We start from the raw sequence: 24,811 nt of genomic DNA, 5'->3' as shown, positions 1-24,811 counted from the left end.
TAAGAACACGGTCAAACTTCCGGGTTCATCTAATCCTAGCTTTGTGTCTTATTAGGTTTGTGTCTTTGGACAAATATGTTAACCTATCTGAATCTGAGTACCCTCATCTCTAAAAATGGGAATAATTATAGTAGCCACTTCTCACAGCGTTGTTTTCAAAAACAAAATGAGATAATCCATAAATCTAGCACAGTGCTTAGAAATACGTATAAAGTATTCAAAACTGTTATCCATTTTTGCCATTGTTATTATTGTACTAGCCTAAGAAGAAACATTTGCAGAGTGTTTATCACGTGCCTGGTTTTAGATGTTTTATCCATATAAATATAAATGCACACCCGCACAACACATACACACTCTCTCTCTCTCTCTCTCTCTCTCTCTCTCTCTCTCACACACACATATATTATTGACCCTTGAATAACGTGGGGGTCACCAACTCCCTGTGAGTCAAAAATCTACATATAACTCTTGATTCCCCCAAAATTTAGCTACTAATAGTCCGAAGCCTTACCAATAATATAAAGTTGATTAACACATATTTTGTATATGTCTTGTATACGTATTCTTACAATAAAGAAAGCTAGAGAAAATAAAATGTTAAGAAAACCATAAGAGAAAATACATTATTGTATTATACTGAAAAGAATCCATGTATAAGTGAACCCCCACAGTTCAAACTCATGTTGAAAAAATATTTATTATTGTTATATATTTATTTATATTTATATATAATAATATTTACTTAGATATAAGTTACTATTATTATATTTATATAATATATTTTTACTTAATGGCAGAAGAGAATTATAATGATTTCTTGGGTATGGAGTTATGACACCAGATGCTCCCCAATCTAGAACTGCCAGTCCTAATTCCACCCTCTAATGCTGGTTCATGGCTTCATGTAAGACATGTATTTTCCTCTCACAAAATGTCCCCTCGCCCCCCGCCCCCCCCCCCCCGCGTCAAAATCATGCTTCTTTCTTTCCAGGCTAGGGGGGAAAGAGTGCTGGAGGAAAAGGGGCACTGGAAGCCTGGCCACCTTCCCTTGAGAGGCTCCAACAACTTTGCTGTGTTTTCCAGCACCAACAACTCACTCTCTGATTCTCCAGACACAACTGGCTGTGCAACAATTCAATTCAGCCCTGCCGCCAAGCACCTGGAGTTAGCACCAGATCCCACAAGTTAAAGGAGCTCAGTCCCACAGACTGCCCTTACTTCAAACGCCAGTCTCAAGTCCTGGACCACCTCTACTTCTGACCAATTGCTGCAAATTGAGGGTCCCCCAAACCCCTTCTTCAGGTTTCAAAATTTGCTAGAACAGCTCACAGAACTCAGGAAAATACTCATATGTTTTCTGGTGTATCATAAGGGGGTGCAACTCAGGAATAGTAAAATGGAAGAGATGAATAGACCCAGCTATGGGGTAAGGATGCCTGGAGCTTCCATGCCCTCTCTGGGCATGTGACCCTCCAAGCATCTTAATGTATTTATCAGCCCAGAAACCAAAATAGTGACCGAACATACAACCAAGTACCGATGGGAGAGACCAAAGCAGCAACCCAAAATGTGTTCCCACAAAACACCATCCCGTAGAAGCTCTCCAAAAAGATATGATATAGAATTGAGAAATACCACATGCTGTAGAGGCCTTATAGACACTCATATTAACATATTAAAGGCTCTGAAAAGTAATTTGTGTAACTTACCCACAGACTCCCAGACTCCGTTGACCACCACGCAATCCTTATTTCTGCATTAACACCTTTGAAGAGAACACAGTTTGGAAAATGTTAAACCGGCAGACATCTCTACCCCGCCAGGTAACACACACCCTCTTCTAAAAGTCTTTATGCACACTGTGGAACATAAAATAGTCAATCTGATGCTATTTCGGGACCAAAATGATGGAGATGAAGTAGCCATCGTACCCAAGTAGAGGAACTGTCTCAGGGACACATCTCCTTGCAGAAAACTACATCATGAGGTGGTCATAATTGTCGCTCACCAAATATTTCAGGCTAATAGTAGGATTACGCTTCCCTGCCCTCTTAATAGTAGGCTTAGTCACATGACTTGCTCTGGCCAATGAGATGAGTGGAAGCGCCCATGTGACTCTTCCACCCAGAAGTTTTAAAAGCTAGTTTTTAAGTGACACCATCCTTTTCCGTTTAGTAAGATGATTGTGTAACCCTGTATTGAGATGTAACCTCCATCAACCTGGTCCCTACAGATTATGACAAGGAGAACACCTTTTATGTTTCAGGATAAACATGTAGCCAGAGAGAGAAATGTCATTTCGGTACTATGTCATTATAAGCCAGTGAGATTTAGGTGCCGTCTGTTATCACAGCCTAACCTATTCTAATACATACTGTCAATCTGACTACCTCCTCTCTTCCATTTTTACCTGGCCCTCCCTCAGTGCCTAGTCCTCTCCATTCCCACTCTTAGCCTGAGATTCCACCACTATCCGTGAACTGAGTTCACCCAAATCAAAGCTGTTCTTCATAAGAGTGTGCATAAGAGAATCTTTCAATACCCAGAAACTCCCCACTCGCCCTTCAATGCTTCTCCCACCGTGTAGGGAGAATTAGCCTCAATAGTTTAGAAAGATTCATGCCTCATTTTATTGAAAAGGGAAATCAGTGCATTCCCTTTGTAGATGGTGTGACTGAATAATTCATTGAAAGCTTCATTATCTATAATTGTGATAACACACACTTTAAAATAAAGTATTGCACATATCAAATATCTCTGATACATTTCTGAGCAAATATGTGCACATATGTAATCAGCTGTGGTAATCAACTGCACATCAACAAAGAATCGGAGTGTTTTAGGGGCGTAAAGATGCTGTTACAGTGAACAATCATTTGGCAGTGTGGCTTATTTTAATAGACACATCACTTTAAAATAAGTCTTCACCATCTGCTGCAGCCTCTAATTACAAATGCAACAAGAACATAATTCACAATTGCATCATTAAAAAGTAAGACATAAGGGATTTAATGCATGCCTGTGTCCTTTTTTAATGCAGCAGACGTCTGTTCATCTTTTCTTGTGTTTCAGGCACAAAACTGGCAGTGAGAGGTTCTCTGTTCCGTATTGAAATTTCCCACAGTAGAGAGATTCAGGGGACAACAGGAAATCCATGTAAGGGTGCTTAGTCGTCAAAAATATTCATAGGCTATCATCCTATTGATATTAGGTTGACTTGTCAGCATTGTATTCCCTACGCAAGAAAAAAACTGTCTCCAAACAATTTACAAATGAAGAGAAGAAAAGGGTCTATTCAGCAAGAAGTACAGATAAGGCCATTGGATCTTACCAATATAAATAGCTTGGAAATTCACCGCTAGTTTAGGTGTCTATAATAAACTAACCTTTTAGCAGCCCACTTTCCAAATGTTGTGCAAAACTGGCTTGATGAGCCAATCTTCTGCTAGAACAAAATTAATATAAGAATATATAAGTACTAAAGCATCTTGTTTAAGGTCAATTCTCTATTTTTTCCTGCAGATCAAATATTAATTACCGAAAGACTACTGAATAAAAGAGTTGCCATGGCATGAAATGTCAATTTCAAGTTTGAATTTGCAAAAGTGATACTTGGCCTGAAATGAGGATAGCACCACCAGATGGATGATGTCATGGTTATAACCTTGAGGTCTAAAGAGCAATGAGGTATAAATGTTATCAAATAACAATTCTAGTCTACTCAATTATGCCTTTAAAAATAAAATCATGATCATTATACCAAATCAATGTCATACCTTTATTTTAAAAAGCATAAAAATGAATACCCATCTTTATTACTAATCATTATAAGAAACTCAAGAGAACCTCGCAGAAAGATAGAACAAACAATAGTCATATGGTTTCCTTTAGTAGTTCCTAATCTTCAACAAATAGCACTAATAGCTTAATACGGTCCTAGGAGAACTTCTTGTCTACCAGCATCACCGCCACAATAGTTGCTATTTTTTCAATAAGATATGTGACTATTTTTTAAGGTAAGCAGAGAGAAAACTATTCATTGCCTTCCTGCAATGGTACCATAACATGTACAAAGCTTCATGATTTCCCCAGGTAGTCCGTTTCATATAATACCAACAGGGGTACATATGCCATTCTCCTGTACTCCTTGTATTTGAAATATAAGACAAATATTCTTACCACAGTTATATTAAAGAAATATGAAGAATGAAACTGGGCCACTATCTTACATCACACACAAAAATTAACTCAAAATGGATTAAAGGGCTGAATGTAAGACCTGAAACCATAAAACGCCTAGAAGAAAACATTGGGAGTAAGCTCCCTGACATCAGTCTTGGTAGTGATTTTTTGGATTTGACACCAAGAGCAAAGACAACAAAATCAATCATAAACATGTGAGACTATATCAAACTAAGGAGCTTCTGCACGGCAAAGGAAACCATTAACAAAATGAAAAAGCAACCTACTGAGAAAATATTTGCAAATCATGTATCTGATAAGGGCTTAATATCCAAAATACAGGAAGAATTTGTGCAACTCAGTAACAAAAAAAAACCCCAAATAATCTGATTTGTATGTTGGCCATACAGGTGGCCAACTGGTATATGAAAAGATGTCTAACATCACTACTCATCAGGGAAATGACAATCAAAACCGCACTGTGAGATCACCTCCCACCTGTTAGAATGGCTATTATCAAAAAGATGAGAACTGACAAATGCTGGCGAGGGTGCGGATAAAAGGAACCCTTGTGCATTGCCAGTGGGAATGTAAATTGGTGCAGTCACTACGGAAAACACCATGGAGGGTCCTCAAAAAAATTAAAAATAGAACTACCATATGATCCAGCAATTCCACTTCTGAGTAATTATCCAAAGAAAATGAAAATACTAACTTGGAAAGATATATGACCACCCATGTTCATTGCAACATTATTTACAATGGCCAAGATATGGGAGCAACATAAACCTCAACAACAGATAAATGGAGAAAGAAAATGTGATAAATGCTCTCTCACACACACACACACACACACACACACACGCACACCCACGCACACACACACAATGGAATATTATTCAGCCATAAAAAGCATGAAATCTTGTCATTTGCAATAACATGGATGACTCTTAAGGGCATTACGCTAAGTGAAATAAGTCAGAGTAAGACAAACACTGTATGATCTCATTTGTACGTGCAACCTAAGTAATAATAATGATAATAATAATTTTTAAAAATTAAAAAACCAAGCTCATAGATACACAGAACAGATTAGTGGTTTCCAGAGGCAGAAGGTAGGGGGTGGGCAAAGTGGGTAAGGGGAGCCAAAGGGTGCAAACTTCCAGTTAGAAAATGAATGAGTCATGGGGATATAATGCAGAACAGGGCAATTATAATTGACAATGCTGTATTGCATATTTGAAAGTTGCTAAGAGAGCAGACCTTAAAATCTCTCATCACACGAGAAAAAATTCTAGAACTCTGTATGGTAGAAAAATAAATAAATAAAAGATTTTTAAAAAGAAATATGCTGGGGCATCTGAGTCGCTCAGTCGGTTAAGCATCCGACTCTTGATCTCGGCTAAGGTCATGATCTCATGGTTCATAAGTTTGAGCCCCATGTCAGGCTCTGTGCTGATGGGGTGGAGCCTGCTTGGGATTCTGTCTCTCCTTCTCTCTGCCCCTCTCCTACTTGTCTTTCTCTCTCTCTCTCTCTCTCTCTCAAAATAAATAAACTTAAAAAAATTTTTTTACAGAAATATGCTACATCATCTATTTCTAACAATAAACCAAGAGTAGCTTAGAATTTCTGGTGCTTAGGTCTGAAAAATCCTTTAACACCACGCGTTTTCTGAAAGGTTACCTTGGGATGCATTCACTGCTGTATTTCCCAATATTTGAACATATGCAATGACTTGGGAACAATCCAGAATCCCCTTTCAAGTCCTCTTTAATCAAAACACCCTTCCACTTACTTGATAATTCTTGCTTGTTTCTTTTTGGATGCCACGGTCCCTTACTTACAGTTACTGCTTTTCACATGATGCCCCCACACTGGGAGCAGAGAGTAAGAGTAACTCTCCCATTCATCAAAGGAGTGGCAACCTCAACCTACTGTTGACAACCACCATCTTGTTTCCAAGATGGCTTTTCCCATCCTGATTAGAGCTACTTCCTGTCCTCTGGAAGACCTTCCTTCCCTGTCTCCCATTCCACCTTCATGACACAACCTTTATTACAGGGATGTAGTCCTAGGAATCTTTCTTTGATCACATATAAGGCTCACATCAAAGATTCTTTGCATACAAGGCCTGAATGTTTTCTCTCATAGAACCAAAAGTTAAATTTTTGCTATCACAATGAATCATTTTTACTTCCCCAATCCTTAGATTCTTCCCCGTATAGAGTGAAAACTTCCATTATTCCAAACTTAAAACGATGATCCTTAATTAGTCATCACAATAATGATTTTGGTCACAGAATTCCACATAGATAAAACTAATTCCTAAAAATTTCATTAAAAAATTCATAAAACTAATTTAAAAAACTGTAAGTTTGAATACTGAGATATAAAGTGACTTCTCAACAAGGCCTTATTTTATTTTCTAAATAGCATAGTTCCACGTTCTTACCAAAGAGCAAAATAGAATTTAAAAAGTCATAGAATCATAGAAATATGGGGCTAAAGGAATATTCTAGGGAGTAAAAACTCCTCATTGATCTTCGAGTCTTCTGTCAGAAAAGAATGTAGGAAAACCACCTCAGAATGATAGCTATCTGATACATCTTATTCTAGAAACTTCTCCCCCCCCCCCCATACACACACACCCCTACACTCTACTTTCCTACCTCTCTCCCCTCACCACCTCCCTTCCTGGAAATGCATTCCAGGCCTTCCAAGTCACCTGTAGACAGGAAGTTCTTTCTAAACTCCCTGCTGTATTCTCATACCTTTTTATTATTATTATTATTATTATTATTATTATTATTATTATTATTGGAAAAGAACAGCTGTCCATTCTTCAGCACAAGAAATTATCTTTCCTCTACATGAAGATTTATTGAATGAGCTCCTGCAGCCGTATCTTCCCCTGATTAAATAATGTAAATGCTTTTACCTTGTCGCTATTTTTACTTCACTGATATTATTTGGTCAGGATCAATCCTTTTCCTTAGAAATTTTAAATCAGGTTGGTTATTTTTTTTCAGTCACATCCAATTTTAACAGCTATGGCTTCTGCCATTTTGAGTTTTCTTTATTTCCACAAAGTTCAATTTGCCCAGATCAAATTTTGCACGTCTAAATTTTGTCAAGAAGATTTAATTTTGCCATCAATTTTTTTTAACCAATAACAAATCCTACCACAGGCCGTTTCAGTTGTTGTCAGTATTATTTTGTTGTGATCAGTTCTACTAGTAATAGCCATTATGAATTTGATAAAAGAAAGAGAGTTTGTATTTGTTTCTCAGCTAACCCATGAGAAAATTATCAGCAGTTTTTGAGAGAGAGAAATAAAGGCAAAAAGCAGGATATAAAAAAGAGAGAGAAGACGAGAGGAGACACCTATAAGGAGGTGGGAACAAAGATCCACACTGAGTGAAACCAAGAGAGAAGCTATACCAATTGTACAGTATGAATAGCTCAGCTCCCAAATGCAAGGTATTGTCGAAATGTTCTTGGGCCAAGGTCTTGCCACGGCTTATTCAGTCATCCAATTAATTGTTCATTCATTCACGAAATACATGTGGGACACTCAGCTCGCAACATGCCAGGTACAGTGTAAGTATTGAAGATGTGCTGTATGCAGGACAGCCCCGCCTACTTTCGTGGGCAAGAAGACAATATATATGTGACAAATAAATCAATAAGATAGATGCCCACTGACATCAGTGCTTTGAAGGGATAGGATGATAAGGCAGAGTCAATGGGCAGAAAATCCTCTCAGGGGGAGTGAGATTGGAGTTGCAACCTGTAGGGTAGGAAACACAGAACTGGAAGTAAGCACTGTGGACAGATGGAGCTGAAAGTGTAAGCACGCTGAGGCAAGGAAGGGTGTGGGCACTTATGGAACAGAAAGGAGATGGGAGTGTTTGCAGATTAGTGAGCAAGTGAAATTTTCCAAACTAAGATATTACCCCCTGACAAGTATAAATGGGTAAACAAACAAAAGCTGATTTCGATAAAATTAAAATCTAAATGTTTGAGATAAATATTAGAATGCTGAGGTCAGAAACATTAATTCCACTGCTTCGTTTTCCACCAAACTAGTTTTCAATTCACCTTAAGTACTCGAAACCATAAATATTTGTATATATACATGTGTAGGTATGTGTGTGCAAGTCATATTTCATATTAACAAGTCTAAGATTACATTTTTTAATCTGTTTGAGGGATAATTGGAGGTCTGCTCTGGCTCAAAGTCCCTGAAATATAATTTTCCCTGTTGGTTTAACCCAGTATGCAAAGCCCTGAGGAATATTTTAGCAACAAAGACCTTCCCCCCATCAAACACAGGAAGAAAACTAACTTCATTTCCTCCTGTTCCTTCCTTCCACAAATCTACCTTCATATCAGAAGATAAACTGACCCCCAAACACAGGTGTAATTCAATATTCTATTTCAAATGCCATCTGATTTGAAACCCAAGTAATTAACAGCTCACTAGAGACGCTATTGAAATAAAACCAACTTTGATCCTATTCCCAATTCCCTTGCCAAATGGATGGGCAGCTCAAACCCCTCTGCTCTGGCATTAATTGAAATGAACGACTCTATCAGAAGAATGTTGTAGGAAGGAGAGCAGGCTACAAGGAGGGTGTGTTTTTCAGCCTGATTATTAGAGGAGCTAATTTGAGTGTTGGGGTGGGATAAATATTGACACGCGCTCTCTGGCATCTTGGAGGAACAGAGGCATATGAGGCATGATGCATCTTACCTACAAGGAATAAACCTCTGATTCTCTCAGTACACCCATGAGAAGGATTATATTTTATTTCTAATATGTTGATATACAGAGAATGGCCTTCCGGTCCAATGGGCGACTAGACACAAACTAACTGTACATAGCAGGATAGGTTTCAGAAACCTGTTCTTTTTTGTTGTTGTTGTTCCAGTGCTCTTATTATCCACAGTGGCTTACATGGCATAATCCAAACACAGATTTATTTACAGAAATCATTTGGATGAGGCCAAAGTGTCCCTGATGATTTATTTAAAAATAGATAAACTTGGAGACACAATTAATGGCCACTGGAATTTTACTTTCTGGCAGGCCATGTGTTATTGACCCTAGACTCTTTTCCTTCCAGCTCTGCTCCGAAGCACTGTTCCAAGGTACCATCCAGTTATGGCACCAGGGTGAGTCAGGGGACTAGTTTTCAATCCCAGCTCTGCCACTTTCTACTCCATGACTTTGCACAAGCTTCAGTGTCTTCTCTGAGCCTCACTTGCTTCTACTACAAATGGACATAATAAAACCTACCCCCAAAGCTGTTGTAAGGGTGAACTGAAATTCTTAAAAAATGTTACGTATGTGTAAACAGTAAAGTTCCACATGAGTGTAATACATAATCATTACCAATTACTGTTTATTAAATATCCACAAATGGCCAAGTAGTAAGTAGATCCTCACAAACATTTTCTCCAATCCCCACACAATCTAAAGAATAAGAATTAGCCCCACTTCCCAGAGAAGACCATGGATGTGCAGAGAGGGAAAATGTTTCGCGTGAGGTTTAGGCAGAAAAAGAATCCTTGTCAGTGATGACAGACTATTCTCAGAGATTATACCAACAAAAGATAAGCTGAGTTGGATAGATCTTCTATCTTCCAATATTTTTAAGTGCCTGGAAATAACCTATAAATGTTGCATATATGTGATCACAATGTGTATATACAAAATAATTACATATCTGTAATAAATACATTAAGTTGCCCATCACACATAAACAAAGTAAAATCAGTACGCAGAGAATAAAAAGTCATTGAGTAACCTGGAGTCTCCCCATATTCCATAGAGCCCGTAGGGCCCAATTAAGTAAAATCATTATGTGGCAAGGTGGAAAAGGTAAGCCTCTGGGGCTGTAAATTTCTCTAACATGTCAAAGGTACAGCAACTCCTGGGTGAGGTATGGTACCTTCCCATCTGCTGGGGATAGTCATTAATTTCCAAATGGCTGTAGTCCTTTCTAGGCTAGGTAACAACACAATTGAATTGGGTGATGACTTCTGCCCAGTTGTTTGCAACTGGGCCCTGTAGAGTTTAACAACCTGTTATACTTTCTCCTTCAGAATTCTCAAGGTCTAAGTGAGATTATATTGAGAAAGAAAATGGAAAGCACAAATAAATTGTATCATTCGAGAAGATGCATCTGTAGATCTCCAGACTCTCCGTGTAATTCCATTAAATACTGACCACCTGTACTAGTCAGGAAGGAGCAGCCTAGATGGGGAAACAAACCCTAAAATCTGAGTGGCTGAATGCAGCAAAAGTTTATTTCCTACTTATGCAAAGTTCTCTTCCGTTTGGAGCAATTCTCCAGGCCAAATTTATTCTTCTTGCTTTTATTCTTATACTCTTTTCTCCCTGTGGTTCTGCCATCTCAACATGACCACAGTCATCAAAGCAGAGAAGGAAAAGCTGGAGGGTCGCACAGACCTTTTCCCTGGCTCAGCCTAGAAGTGACACGTCACTTTTGTTCATTTCCTTGGCACGACCTAGTCAGTTAGCCCCGCCTCCCTGCAAGGGGCAAGGAAGTCTCCTGTTAATGCGACTCAAGGAGGAAGGGAGAACCCGTGGGTGCACTGCCACCACATCTTTCCACATGCAAAGGCACTGTGGCGTGCGCTGGGATTCAAGAATAAATTAGACGCTCTCCTTGCCCAGCGAGGAATGACACAGTTTACCATAAAACAAAGCACACTGTGATTTGTACTGAAATGCAACAATAAATACAGGGTGCAGATAAAGGAATAATTAATTACAAAAGGGAACGACTAGCAGCAAATAGCCCAACAATAGAGCAGGAAGGAGAACACAGCACACAGGATGCAGCAGGAGACTAAAAGAATCCCCTTGCTCCCATGCTAGTGACAGTGAGTGATCTGGGATGAATATCCGAAAGATTGCAATTGCACGGGACTCCTAGCCTTCATATGCAATCCACTGAAGAAATATCATGATGGCTTTTGTAACGCAAACTCTCTATCTCTGATTTTCCAGGACTTCTAAAATGAGATTGATAGAGCGCATCTTTCTCACTCAACTAAAACCGTGGTTCTCCCTGGAAAAGCTACCTCCACGTCAAGAGAACACTGGCCGAGGAGGCTGAGGATGAATTGCTACTCCTCATCTAACCGGCAGCCATGTGGTTGCTGCCTGTGTGGTTCTTGAGCGCCTGTAGTAATGTACATGCGGGAGCTGCTCGGGAACCTGCACACGAAGGCATACAAGAGTCTTGGATTTCCACAAAACTATCCTTACACCCTAGACCTTGAAGGTGAAATACTGTGAAGGCTCAAGACTGTGGCTGCTGATCCAAAGTCTTCCAGGCTTAATTTCCAGCTTTTGATTAAAATGTTTCCCAGATTTTCCTTCTCTCCATGGAAAATTCCTCTAGATTCCTGGTTACATGCCTTAAAGGAACCTCCCTATTCTCACAAGCACAGAACCGGCCACCCAGTGCCAGAGTCACTCTGGGCTATCCAGGGCTTCCCTCCTGACAGCCACCTGCCTGTGGACAACATCAATGACCTCAACAACTACCTGCCTTCAAGTTGGACCTTAACTCCGCGGGTTCATATAAAACCCAGCTCCACTCATTTCCCCAAATTCCTTAGGAAGTTGTTGCTCACAGTATGTCTTTTCAGAGAATACTAAAGGGTTCATAATGGCCACCACATTTGTGACCCATCCCAGACACCAGGACAGAGCAGAGAGGGGCAGGCCATGATCACCACAGAGTACAGAGTCCTATGCCCCCAAAGCATCACTCTGAAACAGCACGATTGGTATAGTGTAGGGAACACTTGGCAGAGTGAGCAAAGCCTGGGATTAGGCAGGTCACTTAGCTTCTCTGGACCTCAGTGGTTGAGCTCCAAGCTCAGTTTCCTCAGTTAGGATCACATGAGACAAACGTCCACGTCTGAGTCCTGATATCCTATAATAAAATCAAAGAGTGGAAAGAATAGGAGTTCCTACATTTCTGGTGAATGGTTTATAGGATCCTATTTATGGGCCTAAAAGTCAGATGATCAAATGAGATGAAACATGCCCTAGATGAAACCAGCTGGAAACAGAAACACAACATCTTCTGTACAAAATAGCAAAAAGAGTAGCTTCCATTGCTGAAGCATCATACCCCTTCAAAGCACTTTTGAGAGCGTGTATCTCATTTAGTCTGCTTTATTCATCCAGATAGCTGAGGAAATTGATTGGAACCCATACTTCGTTCTTGCCAGGTGCCGTGTGCTTTAGAGCAAGAAATTTTTTATGTTAAAACTTGGATATTTGCTTCCACTCTAGATTTCTGCTAGGCTCCGACCTGTAATCTCGACCTCTGTTTTTTCTTGCTCATAGAAAACATTCTGAAGAGGCTCATCCAAGACAGACTAGCTCAACATGAGACGCTGCCCTTCAGAGTCTCCCCATCCTCCACCATTAGAAAGTGGGGATCTCCCTGAGCAAAAGCTTCCTGAGGATGTGTAAGGCAGATATCCAAGGGAAGTTGACATGTTTCCCCCTGAGGCCTGGGCTTCCCCTGGAAGCTGAAGAGGGAGATGCGTATTCTGGAAGGAAACAAGCAAAACCCATTGAGACATCAAATTCCCAACAACCCCAGGCCCCTAAGAAAAGGTTTTCCATTTTATACTGGGTGAAACGCAGGCTTCCCTGGGGGTTCTTCATTTGTGGCCTCATCCTCCTCAGTCAGGTTCCTGCATTTCCCTCCCTCACCACCTCCCTCACCTTCTGTCCCTTCCCCTCTTCCTTTTCTTCTTTCTTCCTCTCCTTCTACTGCCATCCTCTCTAGGTCTTCTCCCAGTTGCTCTTTCCTCCTTTCCTGTTCTCCCACAAGAAGCTGATCAGCCTGTATTTTAAGCCTAGGTGGCATTAATGAGAAAATCAGAATTAAATGCTTAGAAAACAATATAATTTGCAACAGGAGCATTTACCTCCCATGGATTTCTCTTGTTTATTCCTTCTTAACCAGATTCAGCTAGTGGATTATCCATTTATTTCACAGTTTTTTCCTTTGTAGGCATGTACTTAAAGGATTGTGTGTGATGCCTTGAACATTTAATTATTTGTTGCTGCCCACCCTGTATTTATCTATTTATTTTTTTTCCAAATAATTCCACAGGATTCTCAGTAATTCGCTAGTTGGAATTCTTCTGGCATTAATGAATATCCAGGCGTCCCTGTTTTGATAGAATCATCTTTTGCCCATGTGAAAAAAATTGGTGAACTCTCTAAAATGTCCTCTGAATCCCCTTTATGGTCTGCTCTCAGGCAGTTATCTCTTGTCCTTTGATGTATCTGGAAAGGAAGCTGAGTAAAAAGGATATTATTATTATTGTTTTCAGATATCTTTTGGCACGAAGAATCTTCTTTTGTTTTTAATTAACTGTTCTGGGATTATTTTTCAAAATTATCCATAAAAAAAGGCAGAGGATCCTCGTATGTCTCAGTAATCCTTTTCATCATGTGTCTGTGACATCTCAGCAGTTCTGTGATAGATCAGTAAGCCTGTGAGAGATAGCACATCTTTGTCCTGTCAAGTGTTGAACTTGAACTTTGTAACACTTTCCTAGCCTCGTTGTCCCCGGGGTTTGGAGATGTCTAGACACATACAGCACCTGTAACAAGCTACATCATCTGACCTCATGGCCAAGGGCAATGGCAATTCTCATGGCGCAAAGTCAAAGTCCAGGATATGCAAGCTCTGAGATGATTCACAATGACCCTCATTTCTATCACAGAAACTTCAACCCTCCAGTTATTTGTCAGGTGTATGCATGTGTATGTATGTGCATGTGTGTGCATGTGTGTGCACACATGTATGTGGTATAAAGGTCCATGTGTTGCAAAGAAGGAAACTGGTATCCCAATTTCTCCCAAGGGAGAACTTTTAATCATGGCCATAATATCCAGGAGAACTTCAAGTGTCTACCTATCAACACTGAGTTTTCTGAAATTATACAATCTGTACCAATAATTCTGAATGCATCAAACCAGTAAATACATATTGACAAATTTTAAGTAAATGTCCATGCTAGCTCAGTCAATAGTTTTCACCTGCCCCACTGGTACAGACATAAAGGTTTTCATTTTGAAACAATATGAAGATTTTGAATGCAGCATTTTCCACCTTCCCGAACTGCCATTTTATAGTAAGAAAACAAAAACAAAAACAAACAAACATCTCCCTAGCAGAGTGGATTTTATTTTGTGTTACAGTCCTAGATGTTTCTATCTCTGAAGTATGGCACCTTAACAAGAACAGTGCCTTGTATTTAGGCCACTAGCTTCCATCCACAGACTATTTTCATATTTATTACCTCATTTCTGATTCATACAACAACTCCATAGAGCAGGTACTGTCACTTCCTTCATTTCACAGATGCTTAATCTGAGAGCTGGAAAACATAGGGAACATACCCAGGAACTCAGACTAGTTAGAGCAAAGCTGGTATTCCACCCAGTATGACTTGGAATCCTGCTCCTTCCTCTCTCCACCCCTCCCCTCACCTTCAATGAGATAATGCAACCACGATTCTGGCAACAAGGGTGATAAGTGGGAGCCCTCACACTTCAGGTCATTTTGAAGGGCTCACTCCTTTGCATTCCTCTTCAATGGCTACCAAAAATGGCCACATATGCAAAAAATGAACCAGCACATAACAGCAGTTCTTGAACCATCTGGAAGATGATGACAGAACTTGGGAGATAGGGTGAAAAGAAGCTGCCCCCTGTTCACGCCCTAGTCCTCCCTACCATGATTCACATTTCTGTTATAAACCTAAGGTCTGACCCTGAGCCTTCCACAGAGAAGACAACTAATCTTCCCAAAGCATAGTCATAAATCTGTAGAAGTCAAAGATCAGCAGGGAAAACAAAGATTTTGATCACTAAATTATTAAATGATCATGACTGACTAGCTCCCCACATTCCTAGAATGGTAGAGGAGATATATTTCCCCCTGCTCTTTACCCAGTATCTCAAAGGAAACAGTCAACACAACCTGGTAATTTACCATCCATGTGTATATCTCTCAAAATAGGAGACACAGAAAGAAAAGACACGAGCAAGAAAATGAAGAAGCAACTGTTGACAGCTGCATATGGAAAGAAAGATAAAAAGGAATTGAGGGAAAGGAAAGCCATGTCCTGAAAGACTGAGGGGATGACAAAAGAATATTAGGGAGTGGGTAGAGATGACAGGTTACTTGTATCTGGGGTTGAGGTGTAAATGAAGCTTCCTACCACCTTTTCCTCACTGTCTGCTTCAGAGCTGCCTGGAATGTTCCACAGGCAGGATGAACCCCAGAGTCATTCTACTTTTCTCTGAAGCATGGCTTTCCCAAGAACCTAGGACTTCATAGCACTCACGTTGGCAAATAAGGCAGTGATTGGTACTTAATATCAGGTGTATACAGAAATCTGAACCTGTCTGGTTGCAAGTGAGAGAAAGCCAACTCAAATCCAGCTGAAATTTAATGGGAATACATAACAAGGGGAGTCCAGAAGAGGAGCTGGCTACACGAAATGATGGAATATGGGCACATAGACGTTTTCATTAGCTACCTTTTACTTCTGAGTGTTCTCTCCCTCTCTCTTTCCCTCTCTCTCCCACTCCACCACTGCTTCTCGACATGTTTTGCCCTCATTCTCTCCTTACAGCATGTTCCTTCCATGACCATGAATGGGCCCAGAGAATACTGGGGAAGGATGTTGGATAACTTGAGACTCATACCATCTCAGCCAGCAACCTGAGAGGGGAAAGAGAGTGTACCAACATATAAAATACCATGAAAAAATCCCCATTGACTTGGTTGGAGTCTCTAACCCGACTCTGGACCAATCACCCTAACCAAGAGGATGGGGTACTAATATTAACCAGACACGGGTCACACGACTACCTCTGGGTGCTGTGGTTACTGCAGTTGTCTACCCAACCAGAATCAAAAAGAATGGGGGGGGGGCTTCCCTCCAACTATCCCAGGGAATAGGGGAATCATGATATCAGAATAAGGGTTAGATGAAGGAATCCAGATAAAAACAACATCCTGTACAAATTTTGGCACAGCCAAAATGTGGGTCATCCTGATTTTCCAATTCATGCTTGCCTTTGAATACTCAAGGACCAGAAAACTCGTGTGGCTTGAGGATGCACTGCGTTCTATGTGACCCATTTTTTTCCTCTGCCCAGTAAAGAAAATTGAAAACATTCTCCAATTAGGCTTCTGAAAACTAAAAGTTACCAAATTTTGATAAATCCATGTAACTCAGATTATTGTCTAGTCTGCAACTCTTCATAAACCTACTACATGGATGGTAGGGAAAACTCTTGGTCTACCATTTAAGATGAATCTTTTTGTTTAGAAAACATAAGAGAGGCCTCATAATTCAGGACGTGTTCTCATTCCTCACTACAGTGCAAACAGATCAAACCAAAAGCACAGCCGGGGGTTGAGTAGACAGAGAGAGAGTGAGAGAGGAGTTGCTTTCCTTGATCATGTTCTTCTTAGGTTGTATCCTGAAATAATTGTAAAGGTAATAAGTTAGCTGCAAGACTGTAATGAAAATACAGTCAGAGAGTTAAGGCAAGGCCCTAAGACATAGAAAGAAAGTCATCAAAGGACGGCATTGATTTTATTTACTGTTCTCTGGGGAAGCAAGAGCTCAGGCCTCTTGCCCCTGGCCTGGCCCCACGTTGCCTCCTCTGCCTTGATAAGAAACTATTTATTCCTCTGAACTGAGCCTTTGTTGGTGCCAGAAAGGTGAAATGGAGCATTAAGACCATTATGTGGACACTGGAGAGAGAATACACGTAGGAAAGAAAATCTAAGAAAAGTTCTATTCATTTGAATTAACTGAGATAACATTTATTTTTTGTTCAGATTGATCCTGTAATTGTTTCTACTTTTTTTCCCATGAGGTATGTAGAGATATAACCTCAAGGGTTAGTCCATTTACAACAAGAAAGAACTTGGCGTGGCTGAAACGCCCTGTTTCGTTCATCCATGCAGGTCATACAATTGATTCTCTCGCAGAGACCAACCATATGGATTGATTTAGCAGCATTTCACCTGCTGCCTAGAGACATGGCTTGAGTCATCCTGTATAAATTACTTAACTCTCCACCACAAAAAGGAAAAAAAAATGTTTTCTTGCACAGCAGCAGCAATTAACGTTCAACATGTTTATGGAGTTGAATAATATACAGCCCAGCACCAACCTATGTATGCAATACCATTATCTTGAGAGAGAAACTGAGTTGGTGTCATCCACATTCAAGACACGGATGATTGATTCATCAATAACTGAGCCTGGCCTTATTACAGCAAACAAATTAGACACCGTGGAATATATTGCCGTATAGACAGGTCTTCCTTCTCTTCAAATATATGTCATAATTAATAGTGGTGACCTTTTGGCAACACTGAAAAACAGCTTGCAATTAACAGGCTCTCTCTTCTTTCAGTGCCTGCACGTATAAGTGGTTGTTCAAGGCTTGGCCCAGCTCAGTGGAGTGGAGCAAGTTCTAGACGATATCTTCCCAGGAAAGTGTTAGTCAGTAAAGTCAATCACTTCTTCCTCTTTCTCGGGTTCATTCCAGAGTAACGCAGAAAGAAAAGCAGTGACTTACCAGCAAGCAGTTCCTGAGTCACTCTCCCCCAGGCATTGTTCTAGGTGCTGGGGACCGAGCAAAGAACAAGACGGAAGGACCCCCTTCCTCACTGCCGGGAGTAGAGAATAACAACAGGCATGGAAACAAATAAATACTTTTAAAATTCTGGTATGTAGCACGCTGAGGATAAAATAGGGTGCCCTTGAATCTCTGTATTTTTAAATGACAAATAGAGATTTTAACAAGAGGATATAGTTTATGTACTCAGCATCCACATGATTAAATAACCACCAACGTAAGCAAGATTCTGTAGCTTCTATATTTCCTCTTCCCTGAATTTTAAAAATATAATGCCCGTTCTGAACAGGGATAGGTATTGTTTGCAATTTGATAATTTTAAAAGATTTAGCTCTTTTGAAATACTTGTTGTGGAGGAGTGCCCGGGTGGCTCAGTCTGTTAAGCATCCAACTCTTGGTTTCGACCCAGCTCATGGTCTCATGGTTTGTGGATCTCAGGCCCTGCATCGGGCTCTGTGCTGAGCATGGAGACTGCTTGGGATTCTCTCTCTTGCCCTCTGTCTCCCATTCTCTCTGCCCCTCTCCTACTTGCTCTCTCCCCCTCAAAATAAATAAACATTTTTGCAAGTTTGAAATCATTATTGTGGAATTCCAAAACAGTCCAGATTCATCAAAATAAGGTGGATTGTCCAACACTAAAAAGAAATAGATATTATTTTATATTTTCAAAATACTAGTCATAATGTGAAAAACAAAGTGTCAGGGCACATCAGAATCACAGGAATAACATACTATATCCATACAGGCTGAACTATTCGTGGAATATAAGTTCAGCTCAACATTTTGTTCTCTTAAAATTTTTTATCTCTGCGGTATGGTACAGATGGTGTCTATACAGGCAAGTTGAAGTTCACATTTGATGCAATTATCCATTAACAAATACTTGAGGCAAAAGTCCTTCCCACATTTTCTGGAACCCTCCTTCAATTTTTCACTCTAGTTTGTGACGTAACCTGGCCCCATTTGTACGCAGAGTATGAACATCCTAACCAAGCCTTGTGGCTCTCGATCCCTTTGTGGTAGGAAACTGGGACGGTTGGGTTGGTTATGGAACGAGTCTCTGGCATAGGTAATTAATCTGCACGGATTTGCTCTTTTTTGGCTCTCATAACAATGCCACTCTGTGAATCCCAATGTCCTTCTTGAGTCACAGGAGAGGAGAGGTATGCACTGGCAATGGCTAACAACCCTGGGCACATTCGTGACACTCATGGTGATGTGGTTGGCATGTCACTTTCATCTCGTGTGTACGTTACAGCCAGAGAAAAGTCATGAACAACCTCACTAAGGAAATACTAAGTCAAAGGATTAAATGATGACATACATGGTAATTCTTTCTACCTCTGACTGCTTTGCAGAATGAGGTGTTTCCACAGGCCTGCTCACCCTCAGATCCCTTCGCCACCCTTCCCTGCCCTGCTCTGCATGGCAAGGAAGCTGCCCTCCGCTGGTTGCCTCGCTAGGCTGACTGCCAGCCACATGCAGCCAATGAAAGCAGATGGCAGGAGAATGAATGTAGGCCAGAGGGCAGGGAGAAGCCACCACATCTCTCTTTCTGTCTACACTCTGGGTATCATATCTGGCAGTAGAGGGTCCAGCTTTCCCTAGCTTGGCTCCAGCTTCTGGAGGCCTCAACCCTATGGGTGTGGCAACTCCAGCTCCTTCCTAGAATGGTAGCAACCTCCTGAGGTTGGCTATTCTCTGACCTGCCTCAATGTCCCCTGTTCAGCTTCTCACCTCTTCCATCATCTGTGCAATGAATACCCTGTATTAAAATTCTTCTGCTTTTGATAATCAGAACAGTGTCCGTCTGTTTTGTTTGTATACTAATTGATACAGTTTGCAAGGAAAATGCAGTTCAGTTCATACTGAGCACCTACTGTATACCAAGCATTGTGCTATGCACCAGGGAGGCCGTGATGCATAAAATATCACGTCTGCCACTGAGGATGTCTGAGTCTAGCAAACAGGTCATTTCACAATTGTATGGCCAGCATTATGCCAGGGCTAGGCTAGGGGACTTTGGAAACTCTGAGACTGGCTTCTTAGCTGGATCTGGGACTCAGGGAAGGCTTCCTAAAGAGGATGATGGTTGAGCTGAAGCGGAAGGATGAAAGTTAGCCAGGTGAACAGCTGTTGGAATGGTCTTTAAGGCAGAGGGAGTAGCATAAGTAACTGCATCAAAGCATTAAATCGAATGGGGTTGGTATCAGGTTGGAGACAGATGGAACAGGTAGAGAAAGGAACCAGGGTGGTATCATTAGACCTCAGGGTGTGAGGCCAGAGAATAAGAAAGGAGGTCAGAGATGTAAGGCAGGTAAAAAGCTGGAATTCTCTTCAATGCACAATTAAGAGTAATTAATGATTTTTTAAATCAGCGAAACAGCATGTTCACATTTACAACCTATAATTTCAATGAATCACTTGGGCCACACTGTGGAAGATGGTAGCTTCTAAAAGAAGCCAAATAGAGGAAGGAAACAAACAAAAAAGTTACTTAAGCCAGATTATGCTAATAATTCAATTCAGCCTGCCAGCACGGAGTGCCTGGGGACCAGCTACAGTGCTGGGACAAGAGGGGTGTGAGATTGTGTCCCTACATTGTGTGGTCCTTCAGAGTTTACCAGGTTTTACCAATTTTAAACACATCTTGGGGAACCTGGGTGGCTCAGTCGGTTACGCAATTGACTTTGGCTCAGGTCACGATCTCATGGTTCGTGAGGTCTAGCCCCGCATTGGGCTCTGTGCTGAGAGTACAGAGCCTGCTTGGGATTCTCTCTCTCTATCTCTGCACCATACTGGATGGATTCTTCACCATTAGGACTAACTCAGCCCTTCAGACGTCTTTGTGGTTTTCCGTTAAACCTCCCTCTTGCTAATACTAATCCCTTCTTGTGGCAAAATACTAATAATGCATTGGGATGCTAACTCCCCATCCCAATGGGGGTTGAAAGAGAAAACAACAATTGGACCGAGGAAACAGAAAACCCAACACCACCACAACTATAATCCCCTTTGGCAAAGCCTGCCTCTCAATTCACTCCCTTTCCTTTCCTAGGATAGCGACTCCCAAGCCAGGAACAAAGCTCTTGGTACACTCAGCACCTCCTGAGGTTAGAGCCAGTGATTTACAGACTTCCTTCCACCCCTAACCATTCCCACCGTAATAGGGATTCAATCAGCAGCCCATGATTCTGCCCACATGGAAGTATCACCTTTGGGCTTTCATGTGCATGCATTCAGCCTTTGTCATAAATAAACTCCCTATCATCACAGGTGAGGTGGAAGTTGGGACTGTTCTAGAACAGTATCTCTTGCCTCTCTTGCCTCTGGACCACATATGCCATGAGGATATTGATGCAAGTAACACTCCAGTCGACTATAAGCTCTGTAAGTACTGAGACCTTTTCTATCTTGTCTACTACTACATCCCCAGAATCTAGTACATTCCCTGGCACATAAGAGGCACTTATTGGGTAATAGCTAAAATTTATTGAGCATGTACTATGCACCAAGGCACTGTTCTAGGCATTTTATACACATAAAAACTCATTTAATCATCAAAGCGATCCTATGAGTTAAGAAGTATTGTCTGCCTTTTAAGGGACAGGTTGAAAGCACGGAACAGCTGTGTAATTTGCCTTCTGACATGTGAATCGCAAGCAAAGAACTTGGGACTTAAACCAAGGCAGTCTGGTCAAAGAGCTAAGACTCCCAACCAATAGGATGCACTGTCTTTTGTTGACTAAGTGACCGGGCACCCTAGTCTACAAGGGGAGACTCTGCTTCCTACCTGCCTTCGAGTCTACCCACCCGTGAGTCAAACACCACATTCTATCCAGGGGATAGTCCAGCTTCAAAGGAATTTTACTCTTCTGCTTTGCCAGTGTTTCTCCCCCTTGGGAGTAAAAAGACTTCAGTAGCCCAGGCAGCTTTACTTTTTCTCCAATGCACTTACAGTTCGCTCTGTCTCCAGGTCCCCTGGTTATACACAGTGGCCATAAGTTTCCTGAAACAGCAGAATACTGAATGTGCATTTATCACTTTGAGCAAAGCCAGCATCTTCTTTCAAGGTGGCCATGCATTTCACAAGTCTCTTGGTGATAATGTTTGGGCTGGATTCTGATAGGAAAAAAAAAATCCCTTTGGATGTGAAATTTCCCCCTCTTCAAATATCTGTTCTTATTTCTCATAAGGAAAACGGGCGGTGCAGGGGGATAAATGTTCTCAGCTTGGGCTGAATTTACACTGTAAGTTTCTTATCTCAGTAGTGCTGTGGTCTTTAAATGCGTGTGTGTCTTTTATAATGGTTACCCAGGTGATTTTAGTCTCTCCAGAACATTCACCTTCTGATCCAGTTTTAAAAGAGATGATACCAGTAAAAAGCTGCTTTAAACTTGAAAGCAGACCCTCGACACTCAGAGGAAATGCTTATGAGGAAGAAAGAAGATTCTGACCTATATAGGAACATTTCGCACTAAAGTGGTTATTACTCTTCAAAACCCCTGCAAATAGCCAACTTTTTCAGAATTGAAGAGAAAATTCAGAGTTATCATTCTTACTGAAGCCTGGACACTTCCCTTTGTTTTCTAACAAAGTAAATACTGCATCAGCCATCAGGTATATAACCACAGTTTGATCTCATATGTTCTCTGTGCCAAGAGCCAGCCAGCCAGTGTCTAAATAACCCAGTTGGATATTTTCCTAGACCATTCAGTTGTAGAATGATAGATGCGCAGAGCAGCACAGGATCACTCAAGGAGAGCCACGCTTACTTCACCTCCAAGATTTCTCTTTTCCCCACTATCCCCATCCACCCTATCAGCAGTTGTTAACAGCCCTACCACCAAAACACCACCACCACTTCTCTCCATCTCCATACCTGCCCTCCAACCCGAGCCCCTCTCATCTCTCTCATGGACTATCGTAGAAACTTCTAACTTGTGGTCTCTCTGGTTCTATTCTTTTCCTTTTTAACAGTTTTTTTTTTGAAGATATAATTCACATTCCATAAAATTCTCCCACTGAAAGTGTATCATTCAATGGCAGTTAGTATATTCATAGAGTTCCGCAGCCATAACCACAATCTAATTTTAGAACATTTTCATCACCTCCAAAAGAAATCCTGTACCCATTTGAAGCCACTCCTACCTTTCCAATCCAAGGTAATCCTTAATCTACTTTCTGGCTTTGCTACATGTGGAATCACACAACATGTGGTCTTTTGTGACTGGATTCTTCAACACACCATGATGTCTTGAAGGTTCATCCAAGTTGTAGCATGCATCAGTACCTGATTCCTTTGTATTGTTCGGTGATGTTCCATTGTATGGATGTGTCACATTTTGTTCATCTGTTCACAAGTCTGTGAGCATTTAGCTTGTTGTCACTTTTTGGCAACTATGAATAATGTTGCAATGGACATTTGTGTGCAAGTTTTTGTGTAGACATAAGCTTTCATTTATCTTGAGTAGCTATCTAGAATGGAAATGCTAGGTCACATGGCAACTCTGTTTGACATTTTGAGGAACCACCAAACTCTTTTTCCAAGGAGGCTGCATCAATTTATATTCCCAATCAGCAGTGTAGGAGGTGTCCAATTTCTCCACACTCTTGATGACCCTTGCTATTCTCTGTCATTTTGATTATAGCCATCCTAGTGTGAAGCAGTATCTTACTACGATTTTGATCTGTGTTTTCCTTGTGGCTAGTGATGTAGGACATCTTTTCATGTGCTTATTGATCATTTGTATACCTCTTTTGAAGAAATATCTATTCAAATCCTTTGCCCATTTTTAAATTGGGTCGTTTGTCGGGTTGATATTGAGTTGTAAGTGCTCTCTCTAAATCTGGATGCTCATCCTTCACCAGATATATGATTTGCAAATATTTTCTCCCATTCCTTGGGTTGCCTGTTCACCTTCTGGTGGCATCATTTGCAATATACAAGTTTTTAATCTTGATGAAATCTAGTTTATTTTTTTTTGCCACTTGTAATTTTGGTGTCATATTTAAAAAATCATTGCCTCGTAAAAAGTCATGAAAATTTACTTTTATGCTTTCTCCTGTTTCATAATTTCAGCTCTTATGTTGAGGTCTCTGATCCACTTCCAGTTAATTTTCATTCATCGTGAGTGGTGTGTGAGGTAGGGGTCCAACTTCATTTTTCTTAAACATATGGGTATGTAGCTGTCTCAACTTTGTTTGTCAACATGGCCATTCTTTCCCCCGTTGAATGATTTCATCACCCTTGATGGAAATCAATTGACAGCAAATATAGGGGTTTATTTTGGACCCTAAATCTTATAATCTATACGTCTATCCTTATTCCAGCACCACACTGTCTTACTATTATAGCTTTGTAGTAAGTTTTAATGTTAGGAAGTATGAATCTTCCAACTTGATTCTTCTATTTGCTGCTTCCATTCTTGTCGCTCCATAGGAATTGTTACATTCACCACTAGATCTTGTTATTTAATGTGTTAATAAAACACTTTTTTTTGTTTATCCACTTTTATTTTTAATTAATTGAAATTATTATTTTATTGAAATATAACTAACATTCAGTGTTATATTCGTTTCAGGTATACATTATAATGATTCAACAATTCTATACATTACCCAGTGTTCATCACAATGAGGAAATGCACAGCAAAACACATATATTTTTCTATAACAATTTTAAGATGTATTGTGATAACTGTATTCTAGTATCATTGTTACCTTTTGTAATTCTACTTACGCCCAGAATTTTGTGGCATTTTTTTGCACATGAAACACTTTCCTTCAAGTAAACTTTTCACTCCACCACCATAATCATTTTCTTCCCTGATGAAACCCTCCAATTACTTCCAGAGTACAATCGACACTCCTGCCCT

At 40.5% G+C, this 24,811-nt stretch overlaps 1 long non-coding RNA gene across 1 annotated transcript in view; it reads right to left on the bottom strand.

Annotated features, from left to right (window-relative positions):
* Positions 1 to 24,811, bottom strand: part of LOC113596431 (uncharacterized) — a 376,685-nt gene that overhangs the window by 171,043 nt on the left and 180,831 nt on the right. Inside the window, exon 4 of the long non-coding RNA XR_003417160.2 lies at positions 1,713 to 1,768. This is a non-coding gene — a long non-coding RNA (uncharacterized LOC113596431). The remainder of the gene's footprint in view (positions 1 to 1,712; positions 1,769 to 24,811) is intronic.

The sequence above is a fragment of the Acinonyx jubatus genome, chromosome C1 (assembly GCF_027475565.1).
Source record: "Acinonyx jubatus isolate Ajub_Pintada_27869175 chromosome C1, VMU_Ajub_asm_v1.0, whole genome shotgun sequence".
Taxonomy (NCBI): domain Eukaryota; kingdom Metazoa; phylum Chordata; class Mammalia; order Carnivora; family Felidae; genus Acinonyx; species Acinonyx jubatus.
The sequence above is the reverse complement of the archived record's forward strand: the minus strand, read 5'-3'. Positions and strand labels throughout refer to the sequence as shown.